General features: G+C 41.4%; 1 protein-coding gene across 3 annotated transcripts in view; it reads left to right on the plus strand.

The window, feature by feature from the left end:
* The window catches only part of EED (embryonic ectoderm development), a 197,384-nt gene that overhangs the window by 151,372 nt on the left and 31,355 nt on the right, over window positions 1–14,657 (plus strand). The window lies entirely within an intron of this gene.

The following is a 14,657-nucleotide window of genomic DNA, read 5'->3' on the forward strand; positions in this document are numbered from 1 at the left end:
CGCGTGGGGCTCTGTGCTGACTGCTCAGAGCCTGGAGCCTGTTTCAGATTCTGTGTCTCCCTCTCTCTCTGCCCCTCCCCTGTTCGTGCTCTGTCTCTCTCTGTCTTAAAAATAAATAAACGTTAAAGTGTATTTGCATTAAGTACGTTTCTTTTCTTGCCATGGTTATATGGATCAATGGTGGATTCGTGTCAAGTTCAGTGAATCCAAGTGTAACCTGTTTTAGAGGTTGGGTTTTTTTTTGTTTGTTTGTTTTTTTGTTTCCCTTTAAATGCCTCATGTTGTTTTGCGAAGTCTATGTAATTTAATCTATCTAATTATCCTTTCAACAGAAAAACGTCCCTGGTGTTGCCTTATGCCAACAAAAACAGTACTATCTGATCCAACAAACTAATGCTCCTGAGACATCATACAATAACAAACCAATATGAACAAGGGGAAAAGGAAAGCCAAATATTCACAAAGAAAATTAGATATACAGTTTTGCACTTCTGAGAGGCTAACCTCACATTTCTTTTAAACATCAGATCTCAGGACTGTTGTAGATAGTAGTGAATTTCTTAAGCTTGATTAACAATTTTTCAGACAATTTAAAGGTCACAAATGTTTAAAAAAAAACACTCCTCTTTCTCTGGCTTTGACAGCTAAAGTTTTATTTCAGAATTGCACATTTATCTGTAATATTCCAGACACTGAGATAATGACAGTTAATTAACCTGGCAGTAATTGTAGTCTATTTTTCAGGGAATTAAGCACACACTATATCATGCACCAGACAAAACTTGGTCTTCAAACAGCAGTGCACTTAATGCTTAAAATGAAAATTAGATACAGAGGTGTTCTTTCAGGGAATGAATGAGAATTGGGCTATTTAAAATAAATTCATTTATCTGATTGCTTTTTAAATTAAAATAACCTTTTTTCTTAACCTCAAAGTAATATATGCTTATTACTATAAATACAGAGAAGCAGAGAGAAAGAAAGAAAGGATACACTCAGGTCCATCCACCTAGAGATAAATATGTTGACGACACGGTAGGAGGCCAAATGGTACAGAGTTGAAGAACTCCGTTCCCACAGCTGGGCTATGTACATTCAAACTTAACTCCACCACTTGCCACCTCTGTGTTGAGCTAGTAACTTAATTTCTCCATCTCATCTTCCTCAACTGTAAAATAGAGGATCAAGGGTGTTATGAAGATTAAGTGAAATAAATCCTGCGATGTGCCTTGTATATAGCAAACCTTTGATGAATGTTAATCATTAGTTCAACTTTCTAGATTCTCTTTGTCTTAGTGTGTTCACGTAGGGACGCTGCTGGTTTTGATTTACATTTGAAAAGGGCACTGGAAGTCTCAGAAGATAGTCACTCAGAATCACAATTATCTTTCTCTTTGTACTTTTTTTTTTTAATTGTGTAAGTGGAGGGGCACCTGGGTGGCTCAGTCGGTTGAGCATCCCATTCTTGATTTCAGCCCAGGTCTTGATCCCAGGGCCATGGGATCCTGTCCCACATTGGGCTCCGCGCTGAGCATGGAGCTTGGTTAAGATTCTGTCTCTCTCCCTCTGCCCCTCTGCCCTGCTTGCACACACACACTCTCTCCCTAAAAATGTTTTTTTTTTTTAATTGTATAAGGGGAAAATTGCATGTAAAATGATATTATTTTTAAAATCAAGGTTGGCGATTTTTAAAGCAAGAGCAATCTTTTATTTCAAAAATCAAAATTAACTTATCATTTAACAATGATAAATAATGTAATGCAATGTTGCAAGCTCTTCCACACATATTGTCTTATTTAACACACACAACTCTTCTGAAAGAACAAGACATTGGAATTATCTCCATTTTTAAGCTAACTCTTCCCTTAGATTAATAATAGACCACTGTCATTTGCATTTGCCCTTGAAGACTATATTTGGATTGGTGGAAAAATAAAATTACGTGTCTATCTGCTCAATGCTAAAAGCTAAAAACTCTGCCTGCTTCTCCTCTTAAGCCCCCTATCTTAGAGATACCACCATCCAGGAAGTCAGCCAGACTATAAACCTGAGTCATGCTATGCCTCTCTCTCCACCCCTCACATTCCATGAATTACTGAGTCCTGTCAGTTATATTTCTTAAATATCTCCAGAAACAACTGCTTACTTTCCATCGATCTTCATCGGCACTGCCTTAGTTCCGGTCTGCAGTGTTGCAATAGCCTTGGAGCTTACCTCCCAGCCTCCAGTCTTACTCCCTGATGTCTGCCAAAGAGAAAAACTCTTTGGCCACTCATTATTTACAGACCAATGACATAAGGCTTTTCACTATCTGGCCACTTCCAAATGAACAGGATGCCTATTTATAAACCGTATACCCAAGTATGAAAGTGATGCTGTGGAATATTCCTCTCTAGTGACTAAAATACAAATGTCCACTCTTCAGGGCACTTTCTTCCTGTTATCAAGAAAACCAGAAAGTTGAAGTAGCAATCATAAGGTAGTATGTAGTAAGCAAAAGCACTGTACAATCACAAGGGAAATTTCATGCAGGCAATAATTGATTCCAATAAATTTCCCCTTATCCACAGGATAGTGTACCTTTCTAGTGTTTGGAACACAGCATTCCACTGGATTATTTCTGCCTCTCAGGCTTTATTAGGGAAACACTGACAAAAATTTGTTTTCCAGGCTAATTCCCACCTCTTCATGAAGGCTTCTCATATTTCCATCCAGTTAAAATTAGTTACTGCCCTACCTTTCCTATCATAGTACTGTATTCTGTGTTGATTATTTCTACTATAGGACTTGTTAGTATTGTTAGCACTAAAATGATTTAAGAAGGTCGCTCTCTTCTAGAAATCTGCAAGAGTTAGTGATTGAAAGGACCAGCCCTTGGGTCAACCAGATCTGGGTTTGAATTCTGATTCTTTCACTTACTACTTGAGTGGCCTTTTCTAGTCCCTTAACCTCTCTGAGCTATAGTTGCCTTATCCATAAAATGTAGACAGTATGGTCCTACCTTCATAGAATTATTGAGAGGAGTATATGCCAAGCTACATGGAAAGCACTTTGCACAGTACTGGACACATGGAAAACTCTCAATAAAGTAGATGTTACTGATCACCTTGGCATTCATTCAGGGTGGCAGTGAGGAATCCTATGTATAGGACAGGGTCCATTCCTTACACAGCCTTGCTTTTATTCTTGTGGCTTCTCTACTTTGGAAAACAGGAATATTTTCTCTTTTAAAATGTTTTGTCCATCATTTAGTGAGCAGACCTTTTAAGGCAGTTAGAAATACTCATTTGGCTTACCTCTGTCTTCCCTTACCAGACTATAAGTTACCAGAGGAGAGGCATGATGTTTTAATTACTTCTGACTCTCCAGCACCTAGAAAAGGCCTGGCACACAGCAGGTGCTTAAAGCAAATGTTTACTGAAGGGCGCCTGAGTGGCTCAGTCGGTTGAGCCTCCAACATCAGCTCAGGTTATGATGTCAAGTTTTGAGTTGGAGCCCCGTGTGAGTTGAAGCCCCATGGGAGTTTGAGCTCTGAGGGAGTTTGAGCCCCCCACCAGGGTCACTGCTGTTAGCATGGGGCCTGCTTCGGATCCTCTGTCCCCTCTCTCTGTCCCTCCTGCTGCTCCTGCTCTTTCTTTAAAAAAAATTTTTTTTTTTTAAATAAAGAAAATGTTTACTGAATGAAATGAATAGATAAATTGCTAGAAACTATTTATAAGACATTTCTGCTTTTATCATCTAGACCAGTGGTTCTCAAAGTGTGGTTCCTGAATTGGCAGCGTGGGCATCACCTTGAGTTTGTTAGAAATGCACAGGGAGAGACCCCAACCCAACCTCAAATATCAGTGTCTCTGGGGATGGGACTCCACTGTGATTTCACAAACTATCCAGATGATACTTATGTCTGTTACACTTTGAGAACTGCTGATCTACACAGTATTTTTCTTTAAAAGCTAACACCATTTTTTTTTAATTTTTTTTTCAACGTTTTATTTATTTTTGGGACAGAGAGAGACAGAGCATGAACGGGTGAGGGGCAGAGAGAGAGGGAGACACAGAATCGGAAACAGGCTCCAGGCTCTGAGCCATCAGCCCAGAGCCTGACGCAGGGCTCGAACTCACGGACCGCGAGATCGTGACCTGGCTGAAGTCGGACGCTTAACCGACTGTGCCACCCAGGAGCCCCAAAGCTAACACCATTTTATAAATCTCAAAAACATGCTGAGCACAAGAAACCAGAGACAAGAGAGCACAAACTGAATCATTCCATTTATATGAAGTTGTAGAATAGGCAAAACTACTCTAAGGTGAAAAAACCAGAATAGTGGTTGCCTGGGGTTCTGGGAGGTTTGAATAAAAAGAGGCATAAGGGAACTTTCTGAAGTATTGTGAAGTTCTATCTATGTCTTAATTGGATATGGATTATAGGAGTGTATGCCTAGGTCAAAATTCATCAAACTATATACTCAAGCTATTTACTAAAACTCATCAAACTCATACAGTGCACTGTATATAAATGAAATACCAACAAAAAATTAAATAAAGTATTGCCATTTTAATTCCTTCTGTATAAGTCTTATCAGGAGGAGACTTTTTTTGCATAGCAATCTTAAGATGGTCTACAAGGTCCTGTGTGATCTGATCTCCTACCTACATTTCTAGACTTAACTGTTAACTCTGCTCCTGTCACTTTTTCAGTCTTTCACCAGCAATGACCTTTTAGTTCCTCAAAGTCATATAGTCCTATCCTGCCCTAGGGCCTTTGCTCATGCTGCTACCACTCCCTAGAACGTGTCTCTTTCTTCCCTTTCACCTGTTTAACTCCCATTCTTCTTTCAGTTCTCATTCTTCTGTCTGTTACTCAGAGAAACCTTCTCAAATGTCACCATATTATATGTGTCCATGGAACCTTTTGCAGGGCTGCTGTGTACACTCGTGCAGGTAGTTCATCTAAACAGGGTTCTCAGCTGAGATGGTAGTAGATGAAATTTGTGCTCCGCTCACAAAGACTTGCACATGGAGCAGGGCTATTTCAACCTGGAAAAAGGTCTGCCTTTTTCTAATTCATTAAAGGCATAGTTGCTTGCTAAGCTATGCCTACTCTGGGCTGTTTCCATCTAGGGGGACACCTTTTAAAAAATAGCACACAGATACTATGCGAGTTAGCAGCACCCCTGACCCTGTACTTCCTCTTCATAGTACTTACCACAGTTGTCATTTTACAATTTTTTGTGTGATTATTTGGTTAATTTTTGTTTCCCCCACTAGACAGTAAACTCTATGACAGTAGGAAAGTGTCTGTTTTTACTTATTATCAACTATTCCCAATACCTAGAATAGTGACTGACACGTAGTGGGTAATTAGTAAATGTCTATTAAATGCATGAGACATTTTGGGGGCAGGGGGTTTAGATAATGTTTATTTTTCATTTTTCATTATATACTTATTTAAATTTCAAAGTAATACAGGCTTATTATAAGAAATTCAAACAACAGAGAAGTGTATAAAGAAAAAAATGGGGCACCTGGGTGGCTCGGTCAGTTGAGCATCCAAATCTTGATTTCAGGTCATGATCTCAGGGTTCTGGATTGAGCCCCATTTTGGGCTCCACACTGAGTGTGGAGCCTGCTTGAGATCCTCTCTCTCCCTCTGCCCTTTTCCCCCACTTGAGCCCTCTCTCTCTAAAAAGAATTTTTTTTTTAGAAAAAGAAAAAATTAAACTCTTTCCCCATCAGTTCCATTTTTCAGATACAACCACTGTTAATGTTTGACATGCCTTCTTTAGATTTTCTTCTAAGCATATACAATCAAATTCATTCTTTTTTTTTCTTATGTTTTAAGTGAAAATGCAACCACACTCTACTCATTGTTCTGTGACTTGCTTTTTTCACATCTTCAGGAATAGTTGGATTTTTTTAACATCACTTTTTAAACTGGAAAAACAGTAAAAGTTATTTTTGTTTGGGCGAATAAAAATGCATCATTCAGGAAAGAACAAAATGCATGTGTGATCTGAATGGCCCAGTGAAGAGACACACAGGATAGCAACTTCCTATGTGTAGGTCACCATAATGGCCAATACAGTTGAGGACCCAGACATGCCCAGTCACCTCAGGAAATTGATGTGTCCTGTATTCCCTAAATCCTCAAACCCAAAGAAGGACTGCTAGAGCTCAGCCTGGGCTAAGAAGGCCCAGACACTGGGCTGCAGGCTGTCCCCGGAGAGATGACTTCCCTGTGCTGGGACAGTGGCCCAGAGGGCAGCTTCCATGGGGTCAAACAGGACAAGGCCAAGGAAGGTTACCCCACTGCTCTTTGGGAGGCTGCCTGATGCATGCCACCAACCACCCTTCCCCTTGGCTTGCTACAATCCCTCATGAAAAGCACCCAAGTTCCCCTTTTTTTTCCTCCTCTGGTCCTTTCGATTGTCATATTCATGGAGAAGGTCCTCTGTGGGGGGTCAGAAATGCTTCCGGAGCCTCATCAGAACACTGCAGGAAGGGGTGGGCCAGTATCCTTGCCCCTGAGTCCTGGAAAGAAGCCAAATAACAAATCTGTCACTGTGTCTGTCCTGCAAGGCAAGACAACAGGTCTGGCTGGGAAGACCCATGCCCCGGGGACCCAGAGCAGAGCTGTGCCTGGCTTAGAAGAGCTACTTTTTTCCTACGGAGAGAACTGTAAGGAAACTGAGTGAGAAAGTAGAATCCCTTACTCTGGCAGATCACTGCACAATATTCAAAGCTGTCCCAGTAACTGCACCAAACAGCATACCCTGAGGTGGTGACCTGGGGCCTGGAGCTGCTTCCACAGGCTCCCTGTCCTCTAAGAACTTCTTTGAAACATTCAGTCATGGTTTTCCTTTTGGCTTTTCTTTTCTGAAAAATAAAACCCACACATTATGTGGAAAATTGTAAAATGGCAGGAAGGTACCAAAAAAATGTCAATGACTCATAACCCCATTATCGTAAGATGGCTCCTGAGTATCTTCATGTATCTCTTCCGTTGTCTATGTGGTTGTGTACATATTGTTAACAGGATTAGGGCCCAAGTCTATACAGTGTTGTAATATGCTTCTTTCATTTTTCTAGGAAGTCATTTTCCTGTTTGTTCTTTATTTGTTTGCAGTGTGCTTTTTAAATGATGACATAAATAATATTAAACAATCCCATGTATTACTCCACATATTGTACTAGGGGCATAACATATGTTATGAAGTAGGTATTACTATTACCTCATTACAGAGATGAAATAACCAAGTCTTGGAGATGTTCAGTATTTGTTTGTTTTTTAAGTTTATTTATTTATTTTGAGAGAGACAGAGACAGTGCAAGTCGGGGAGGGGCAGAAATAGAGGGAGAGAGAGAGAATCCCAACCAGGCTCCAAGCTGCCAGTGCAGAGCCTGACATGGAGTTTGAACTCATGAAACTGTGAGATCATGACCTGAGCCCAAACCAAGAGTCGGTCACTTAACTGACTGAGCCAACCAGGCCCCCCAGAGATGTTCAGTTTTGACCCCAGGTCCCATGGTCCTGCAGGCCCCACAAGGCAACCTGCCTCTTGGGCTCTTGCTCCCATCCACTCTCTTCTACAGCCTTCTTTAGCGAACACTCCTAGCTCTGCTTTGCTCTGCTTTGTTTACCAGAGGGCTTTACTGCCCCCTTCAGGGAGCATCCCTGAAATGCAGGTGCTAGAGACAAAGGAGCCACATTCTGCTGGAAGAGCCAATGAGTGAGGACTGCACAAGACACCAGAGATGAGAAAACTAGTCTGAGGGTGAATTATCCTGGTTTCATGCCTGTATCAAATAATCCTTTTCTACTAAGAAGCTCACAGCATTTCATGCAGTTCTCTGCATAAGACACAGACCCATGGAAGCTAAAAAATTTGCCTCAAATCCTGCAGCAGCTCAGCAGGAGATGCATTTACCACTGCCTCAACAAACTTCTGGGTACTGGGATCCCTCTGTCATGGGCTGGGGCCCAGGCCACAGCTAAGGCAATTCATTTCACCTAGCCTCTGGGTATGTCACAGAGATTTAAAGATGGCCACCTCACCCTTGGGTAGTTATTCAGAAGTGGAAAACTCTGGGGGTGCCTGGGTGGCTCAGTTGGTTAAGCGTCCAACTATTGGTTTCAGCTCAGGACATGATCACAAGGTCCATGATGAGTTCCAGCCCCATGTCCTGACATGTCTAAGTCAGAGGTCAGCAGACTTTTTTAGTGAAAGACCAGTTGTCAAGTATTTCAGGCTTTGAGGGCCATATAGGTTCTGTCAGCTCTGCTGTTGTAACACAATAGAAGCCATAGATAATATGCAACAAGCATGGCTGTGTTCCAATAAAATTTTATTTACAAAAAAAAAATAAATGTTTATTTACAAACATTTGGTCTGCAAGTAGGGTTAAGTACGCAGAAGGGCCAGAGGCACCTGGGTGGCTCAGTTGGTTGAGCTTCTGACTTTGGCTCAGGTCATGATCTCGCAGTTCTTGAGTTCAAGCCCTGCATCGGGCTCTGTGCTGACAGCTCAGAGGCTGGAGCCTGCTTCAGATTCTGTGTCTCCCTCTCTCTCTGCCCCTTCCCGCTCATGCTCTGTCTCTCAAAAATGAATAAACATTAACAAAAAAAAATTTTTTTTAAGAATGTGGAAGGGCCAAAGAGAGAAAGGAGAGGGAGGGAAGGATCCCTTCGGAGGGCAAGTGGGGAAATCCCTCACCCTTTGGGGCAAGGGTGGTCCAGCTGGTTCTCTCTGGGGCTTCAGATCATCAAGGAGTAACCTTGGCTGGAGGACATCAGTTCTCCAGCGAATACCACATTTGGTCCACCAAGGGAAAGTCTGGAGAAATTCCTGGAGAATCCGGGGAGAGCCTCGGGCCAGCAAAATCTCCCCAACAAATGCAGGGTCCACCAAATGTGGGGCAACCCGATTGGGAGGAGGCCAGTGGTGTAGAATGTGAAAGAATTCACCCAAGGCAGAACAAAGGAGATGGAAGTTTATTGAATACACTGCAAGGGAGCAGCGGGCAGGACAGCAAAGGAGAGACTGTCTGGCAGGGGGCAGTGGTGGGGGGCTCTAGTTAAGGGGGCGAGGTGAGGAGATATGGGAACGTATGGAATTTTCCTTTTTAACAAAGTTTTTATTTTATTTTATTTTATTTATTTTTTTTTTTTAAATTTTTTTTCAACGTTTTTTATTTTTTTTTATTTTTGGGACAGAGAGAGACAGAGCATGAACGGGGGAGGGGCAGAGAGAGAGGGAGACACAGAATCGGAAACAGGCTCCAGGCTCTGAGCCATCAGCCCAGAGCCCGACGCGGGGCTCGAACTCCCAGACCGCGAGATCGTGACCTGGCTGAAGTCGGACGCTTAACCGACTGCGCCACCCAGGCGCCCCCAAAGTTTTTATTTTAGAGAGAGAGCATGCGCAAGCCAGGTAGAGGGCAGAAGGAGAAGGAAAGAGAGAGAATCTTAGGCAGGCTTCACGCTCAGCACGGAGCCCAACACAGGGCTTGATCCCAGGACACTTGGAATCATGACCTGAGCAGAAATCAAGAGTTAGGTGCTCGGCCAACTGACCCACCCAAGGTGCCCCAGAATTTTTCCTTTTTTGACACCTGTGCCTGGATGTAACTAACTCTTTGGTCAGCTAGGGCTTATGGCTATTTTGAGGTAGGTCATCTAATGGGCCTGTTTGTATTCAGTCTGGTGGTTGCTATGGGCCCTTCTACCATACTCAGGTTTCCATTGCTCAAGCCGGTTGTCTAAAAGCAGCCTCTACAGGCTGTACTTTTCCAACCTCTGCTTTTAGGGTTTAAGTCTGCCCTAAAAACACCTAGATTTAAATATTGGACAGATTATAATTTACATGCAAATCACTTAAGTTTTAGAGCATAAGCTCATTTCTGAGGGGTTGACCTGTTTTTCTTCAGTGGCATAGGAACACAACCCTTCAACGATTAATCTAAAATCTTGGGCAAGTGCAGAAAAATCAGAGGATGTTTTGCCTTATATTGTAGTCGCTCAGTATTAGTAACAGATGAAAGGGAAATATTTTACAGATCCATAACAACCAGAAAAGAGGATCAATCAGACTGAGGGAAAGAAAACATTAGGAGAATCAAAAAGTGTATGAGGAAGAAAAATGATATTAATATAACCAGGCAGCTACATTTGGCTTCAGTTAGCCAACTGATGCAATGGGCAGCTTATCCAAACCAGGAAACAAGGGAAGTTGACAGCTCTCATTGGTAAGGATAGGGCATCTCCTTTCAGAAAACTTTAATTGAAGCAAAGATATTAAGATCACATACATTTTGGAGAATGCCAGGTAAGCTGTGGTGAGAAGTTGAATTGCAGTCTAGGAATATCTCACATCTGGGACATGCTCTGTGCTCCTCGTTCCAACTTCCTGACTTCCTTTGTTCACCTGCGAAGCTGGGATGATGAGGAAACAAAATGCCATCTACCTTCTGGATATGGGAGGAGAGCCCTGCTGTGTGCTGTTGGGCAAAGGTATGCAGAGGTGTTAGCAAACACCCCCCAAGAGAGAAGTGGGGTCCCCTCCCTCAGCTGGAGAGCTTCAGAAGAGGCAGGCTGGGAACAGAATTATACTGAGTCAAGATCCCAAGGATTAGAGTGGCAGGGCTGACAAGAATCCATGACTGATGGCTATACTCCAGCACCAGCACCTTCTTGGGAAGAACCACTCCCAAAATGCAGGCAGAAAGTCTGCATGAGACATCTATATATTTTTTTCAATATTTATTTTTGAGAGAGCACAAGCGGGGGAGAGACAGAGAGTGAGGGACAGAGGAACCAAAGTAGGCTGTGTTCTGACAGGCTGACAGCAGCAAGCCCAATGTGGGGCTTGAACTCACGAACTGCTTGATCATGACCTGAGCCAAAGTCGGATGCTCAACCAACTGAGCCACCCAGGTGCCCCTGCATGAAGACTTTAAAAAAAATTTTTTTTTAATATTTATTTATTTTTGAGAGAGAGAGAGAGAGAGAGAGAGAGAGAGAGAGAGAGAGAGAGAATGAGTGGGAGAGGGGCAGAGAGAGAGGGAGACAGAATCCAAAGCAGGCTTCAGGATCTGAGCTGTCAGCACAGAGCCCGACACGGGGCTCAAACCCACGAACTGTAAGATTGTGACCTGAGCTAAAGTCAGTTGCTTTACTGACTGAACCACCCCAGGAGCCCCTGCATGAGATATTTTTTAATGCTGGAAGCATATTCGGCTTTTTGAAGGCAGGGACTGTGTCTTATTTTCCCTTTTTAGCCGCCCCCCCCCCCCCGCCCATATAATTACCTTAATGCTTTGCACATAAATGGCATTCAGTAAATTCCTCCTGATTGATTTTAAAATGTTCAAAGAAGCCATATGATGTTCTGTTCATAGAAAACTGGATCTGCAAGGCTATGATTACAGAGTGCATGAGTGATGATGAACAGCTGCTATTTATGAAGCAGAAGAGACAAAAAAATGTTGAATGAATGAGAAATAGACTTCAATTGAAATGGGAAGGATTTAATTTAGCTTTTGAAACTCATTTCCTGAGTTGAAGCTTACATGATACTATAAAACAATAGGAAGGGAGGCTGTAAAGTTTCTTTTCTTTATAAATAAATGATCTTTATAAGTTTTTCAAGATGGATCAACCACTTATTTGAAGTCTAATGGGTATTTCTGTGTAGTGTTCCCCAAAGTCTAATATGAAATAGATTTTTTTTTAAGTAGGTTTTTGGTGTATAGGGGATAATTTTAAAGAAAAGTTACAAAGATAGTATTGAGACTTCCTGTATACCCTTCACTTGGTTTCCCTCATTTTTAACATTTATATTACCACGGCACATTTGTCAAAATTTAAAAAACTAGAATATGTCTGTAACCATTAACTAAACTCCAGACTTCATTTGGATTCCCTTGTTTCTCCAGTTATGTTTTCTTTCTGTCTCAAGTTAGGTAGCTTTCTTTGATAGTGTATAGAAGATTATGTGGTCTAAAGACCAAGCATCTGAGTAGAATTACATAAATCTAGAGCTGCCTGGGTTTATCACCTTGAGGCAAAAGCGCTTTGGCTTTCCAACCAATCAGACCTAAATATGATCCTTAGCTTTGCCATGTTGTTAAAAAAATTTTTTTTTAAATATTTATTTATTTTTGAGAGAGAAAGAGCGCAAGTGGGGAAGGGGCAGAGAGAGAGAGAAACACACACACACACACACACACAGAATTTGAAGCAGGCTCCAGGGTCTGAGCTGTCAGCACAGAGCCCAACACTGGGCCTGAAATCACAGACCTCAAGATCATGACCTGAGCCTTAGTCGGATGCTTAACCAATTGAGCCACTGGGGCACTCCAGCTTTGCCATGTTGAAGAGCTGTGTCTTTGGGCAAATTGTTTAATTACACTAAATCATAGTTTCCACATTTGTAAAACTGTGGGTGGTAAGACTTAAACTGTAATGGTTTCGGAAATCCCTCACAGTAATTTGGTGTTGAAAATTTATTATTTTTAATAGGTAGTCTTTTGTGTTTATTAAATTAATGCCATAGAGATAGCACTCCAAGTAAGACACCTATGATATTTTATGTGTTAGATTAGTGACAAAGACTCTCCTCTTGACCAAATTGTAGTGTGGCTCCTCTGGGCCCTCTTCTCAATAGGCCTTATCCTTGGGTCCTGTCTTTGGTGTCCCTAGTCCAGTTGTAGCAAGAATCCTAAATCAGTTTAGAGAGAATCCCCACCCTTGATAGCTGATCAAATTCTTATTCCCCACTCTGCATATCTGATCATCCTGGCAAGTCAGTTTACAAAGAATCCTCCTACCCTGGATGTTTCCTCTTACTAAGTTTCTGCCCATCCCCCATGCACCCACAGGGGAGGAAACGTTCCCTCTACCCTCCTGGGTTGGATAGCTGAGTCTAGGAAATAAACTGACAACAGACAGATTAACAGGAGAAAAGGTATACACGTTTATTAACTTTTAATACAACATGCACAGAGCATCACAGGGGGAAAAAAGCGAATACCCCAAAAAGCAGTGAGATTTGAGTTTATACCATCTCCATAGGGGAAGGAGTTGGGAGATGTATGTCACACAGGGAAAAGTAAATGATTTTTGGAAAGATGAATAGGTCATTAGAATATATGGGAGCTATGATAGTTTGTGACAAAGTCTGTCTGGGTGTGGTGTGACTTCTAGTCTTTTCTGTGATAAGTCAGTCTTCTCTGGTTGATGAAACTCCTGGGGAGGGGATTTATAACAGTTGAGCTCCTTTTGGAGGATCTGTCTTCAGGCAGATAAGAAGAGTTTAGAGGAAGCCTTTTTTTTTTCAAGTGCATTTAGCTCAAAATCACCAATATACCAAAGCAGCATATTGTGGATGGCAAGTCCTAAACTCCTTCACCTCCAACTCTGCTCCTTGATTATAAGTCCTCACTTGTCCTTGCTGTGTTTCAGAGTTGAGCCCTATCTCTTTCCTATTGCAACAGTCTTGACACCTATTACAATAATCCTGAATAAAGTTCACTACTATTTTAACAAGTGTCAAAATGATTTTTTAACATCAGTAATGAGCTTTAACTAATTTCCATTTATTGTCCCTGACCCATAAAAAATTAAAACAATTAAAATATCCTTGCAAGTTGTAACAAAACTCTTTAAAAGTATTTTTGCTTTGTTACAGATAACATGCATGCTTAGAGGCATTTTCCTTCCATATATGTCCTTTATTCAAATGTTCAGCAACTTTCCTCATTTTATGATCAGAATTTGACTCCCACTTCCCAGCTCCTACTGATCCCAGACACATAGAGTAATTTGGATTGGAAATGTTTTAGTTGATTAGTCTTTAACTGTAGAGCAAAGTTTCACAATCTTTTCAACAGACAGGGGAAGTTTGTCTCTGCCCATGAAAATGTCATACCAAAGCACATCTTACTTTCTCACCAATTGAGAAGTAATTAGTAGTGCCTGGAACATTAGAAGAATTCAGCAAATGACTGCAATTACTATTATTATTAAGACCTGAACTTTAATTTTTTTCAGCTTATTTTTCCTAAATCTTCACTGCAAAAACCTTATTCTGCCCTTTGCCTTACCTTACCTTCCTTTTTATCATTCTTAACTCCGTTCCCAAAAGGAAAAGTGACTTTGCAAGCTGCAGAATGAAATGAAACTGATATTTCATTTCATGAATGAAATGAAAATGAAACTGATATTCTCTCTTAAGGAATCATGCAAAAATAATTCAAGTACACAAGAATTTTACGGATGGGGCACTCTATTCAGGTTATCCACTGGATGATGTAATGAGTTATAAGAGAGAAAAAATATGTATTATTAAGTAGGTGCTCAAGAAGTGTCAGGTCCCTTCCAATTTCCTCAGTTTTATAGATGAGGGCAATGAGGCCCAGAAAGAGAAGTAGTCACAACTAAGAGCTACCAAAAAGAGGGCTGAGGGTCTGGCTTTTATTTCTTGTCCTGGCCCTCCTTTTCCTGATTTGATTACGTGACTTAATGAACCATCTAACAAATCCACAAGGTTCGCCAATGTATATGACACATGTCAAGAGCCCAGATATACTAACACTTATTGGAAACAAACATTTTGGTCAAGCATACCAGTTATGTTGCCTTTCCCTAAAATTTTATC

Source organism: Herpailurus yagouaroundi, unplaced genomic scaffold, assembly GCF_014898765.1.
Source record: "Herpailurus yagouaroundi ecotype Mexico unplaced genomic scaffold, PumYag 180, whole genome shotgun sequence".
Taxonomy (NCBI): domain Eukaryota; kingdom Metazoa; phylum Chordata; class Mammalia; order Carnivora; family Felidae; genus Herpailurus; species Herpailurus yagouaroundi.